Here is a 3,653-nt window from a genome sequence, read left to right as displayed (position 1 = left end):
TGTTTAGTCCGTTGCATTTCATCTTTGCATCATGTGCATTGCATCATGCCATCATGTCTTTAATTTTTCCATCTCACTAAATAAATGGCATGGATCTTTGATCCATTTAAATCGAGGGAATTCACATGATGATTCTCTTTATAACATAACCTCCCGATATTAGGGAGATATATTAAATATTCCATTTTCGGAATCTCCCATGAACACACTTGCAAATAATCACATGTCTTTTCTACTTCGAGTTTGCTCCTCAAACTTCGCCCATAAATTATTTTATTTTTTTCTGGAGCTCCACCAAAAATCCGAATATTTTTTTGGACTCTTCATTACCTTGAACTTATTCAAACCATTTGAATCAAATTCAAATGGATTTGAATTTAGATCTCTCAATCATGGCCTTTTCTATTTTCCCAGAACAAGCACATTTTTGTGAGTCCAGGAAAATTATCTGCGTGTCCAACTTCTTCCCCTAACCCCTCTTTCTTTTCTTTCTTAATCTCTGTTTTTTTCTTTTCTTTTAGTAGTGAGAGAGAGCCCAGCAGGCCGGCCTTTAAGGCCCATCCCTAAGCCCAGGCCAACCTCCCACGTCGGCCCAACCTCCCTGGCCCACTCCCTCCTAACCCTAACCGATCCCCTCCTCCCTCTCCTCTCCCCTCGCGCCGCCAGGAAGCCCGACTCCCCCATCTCGCTCGATCCCATCTCATCTCCCTCGTTCCCTTGCGCCATCTCTCCCTCCTCTCGGTCCACCTCTCTCCCCAATTCCCTCGCGCCTCCTGGCGCCATCTAGGCCAGGGTTCCCTCGCCACCGGAGCGGAGCTCCTCTACATGCCAGGAGCCCTGCGCGCCCGACGCCGCCCCTGCCGGCGACCAGCATCTCCATGGCGCCACCGCCGGCCTCCATGGTTTGCCGTGCCCTTGCCGGCCTCTCCTTCCTCGCGCCGCACCACCAGACCCGACGCCCGGCCTCTTCCTCGCCCTGCAAATGCTCTGGCGCGTCCCTCGTCATCGCGCCTCGTCCTTGCCTCCTCTACCGACCGCGCAGGCCACTGGAGTCGTCGACAGCCGGAGCCTAGCCACGTCGCAGCCCCTGCTGCCGGCGACCTCGCCTGGACCCGACAAGCTCCGCCACCCAACCTGCATCATGCTGTTCACCAGAGTCCTTCTGCTACTCCCCTGTGTCAAGTTTGCTGCTGCGTCGTCGTCTGCATCCACCATGGCCTCGCCTCTGCTCGAAACAGATGAACAACAGCGTCCGGCACACGCTTCCTTTGCATTGTCAAGCTCGCGCCAAGTCCTGTTTGTGGATTTCGTCAAGTTCGAGCTTCGTTGAACGAGGGCTTTTGCCTTGCTCATTTTGGGACACGACAATTTCATCTTCGAAAGAACGTCTGCATGATGATCCGACAAGTACCGTGGCACCGAAGACCTTTTATGCATCAAGTCCATCTCCGAGGATTTCACCAAGTACCACGACGGCCGTTATCCGTCAAGTACCCCTTCGGATCACCAAGTTTCAGCTACCATCGTTGTGAACTGCTTTTGAAACGTGTATCACTAACGCCAAGTACTAGTTCTACGAGGACCGCCAAGTTCGTCTTCCGTCGTCTCCGAAATCGCCAAGTACCACGTCGATACGAGAACAACTACCCTCGACGTGCATTTTGCCAAGTACCACTACCGTCGACCCTCGAAGACACCATAGACGTCTAGTTTCTCGCCGTGACCCTGAACATCTACGAAAACGTGTGCGACTAAGAACGTGAACGACTACCGCCGCCAAGATCACGAGTACCTCTACCGTCGTCATGTACCCCTACTTCCACTACCGAACATCCTGAGAACGTCTACTTCCCCTACACCGCATCGAACTTGAACCCCTCCGATAACGCACGCTTCGAAGGTTATAACCCCTAGATGACCACTCTTGGACCGTATGCATGAGTTGTATGAGATGCATGTTGGTTGTTGTAATCCGCCCGTGAACGTTAGCTATTCCCTCGTTTGACACCGTCGTCGATTCATGGGACACCCGGTATCCGGGAGTGCCCCACCATCTTTTGCACGCATCAGCACACTTCCCCTTTGCATCGTTATCTCAATCAAGTACCAGAACCGTAATGTTGCCATGGCATCATTACCGTTTCATCGTCGTGGCACCCCTTTCTTTCTACCATGATGACAAATGTTTCATAAAATGCTCGTATCAACATTTTCATAAATATTGCATAAAACTTGCACATGTCATTCGCATCATGATAATACCATTTAAAGGTTTAAAAATTGTTGTTGCACCAAATTGATAAATGCATATGGGGATTTACCGGAATTGTTGTTTGTTGTTCCGGCCTCATTTAAACTTGCCTAGTTAGGTTGTTTTCATATGCTTCACCCCCCCTTGCCATGTTAATCAACATTTAATATTGTTGGGTACATAAACGAGATCGAACCAAATAACTCGAATGTGGTGTTCCGTCAATATGCAACTCGTTGCATATTGAGCTCCACTTAATTTGTAGGATTGTTTGGGTACTTTGCCATGCCATGTATCTTTAAACCGGACATGCATCATACTTGTTTGCGCATCATGCCATGTTCATGTGATGGTTGTTTATTATGTTGTTTGCTCCTTTCCGGTTTTGCTTCTTCGGGTTAGTTCCGATAACGTCGCATTTGTGAGGATCCGTTCGACTACGTCCGTTTGTCTTCTTCATGGACTCGTTCTTCTTCCTTGCGGGATCTCAGGCAAGATGACCATACCCTCGAAATCACTTCTATCTTTGCTTGCTAGTTCCTCGCTCTTTTGCTATGCCTATGCTGCGATACCTACCACTTGCTATGTCATGCCCCCCATCTGTTGCCAAGACCTCTAACCCACCTTGTCCTAGCAAACCGTTGTTTGGCTATGTTACCGCTTTGCTCAGCCCCTCTTATAGCGTTGCTAGTTTCAGGTGAAGATTGGAGTTTGTTCCTTGTTGGAACATGGATATTTGTTGGGATATCACAATATCTCTTATTAGATTAATGCATCTATATACTTGGTAAAGGGTGGAAGGCTCGGCCTTATGCCTGGTGTTTTGTTCCACTCTTGCTGCCCTAGTTTCCGTCATACCGGTGTTATGTTCCTTGATTTTGTGTTCCTGACGCGGTAGGGTTATAATGGGAACCCCTTGACGGTTCGCCTTGAATAAAACTCCTCCAGCAAGGCCCACCCTTGGTTTTACCATTTGCACTAACAACCTACCACCTTCCCTTGGGTTCTGCAGACTCAAGGGTCATCTTTATTTTAACCCCCCGGGCCAGTGCTTCAATAAGTGTTGGTCCGAAATGGGCAGCTTGCGAGGCCACCTCGGGGAAACTTGAGTGCTGGTTTTACTCGTAGCTTGACCTATCCGGTGTTGCCCTGAGAACGAGATATGTGCAGCTCCTATCGGGATGTCGGCGCATCGGGCGGCTTTGCTGGTCTTGTTTTACCATTGTCGAGATGTCTTGTAACCGGGACTCCGAGACTGACCGGGTCTTCCTGGGAGAAGGAATATCCTTCGTTGACCGTGAGAGCTTGTGATGGGCTAAGGTTGGACACCCCTGCAGGGATTTGATCTTTCGAAAGCCGTGCCCGCGGTTATGGGCAGATGGGAATTTGTTAATGTCTGGTT

The sequence above is a fragment of the Triticum urartu genome, chromosome 5 (genome assembly GCF_003073215.2).
Source record: "Triticum urartu cultivar G1812 chromosome 5, Tu2.1, whole genome shotgun sequence".
Taxonomy (NCBI): Eukaryota; Viridiplantae; Streptophyta; class Magnoliopsida; order Poales; family Poaceae; genus Triticum; species Triticum urartu.
The sequence above is the reverse complement of the archived record's forward strand: the minus strand, read 5'-3'. Positions refer to the sequence as shown.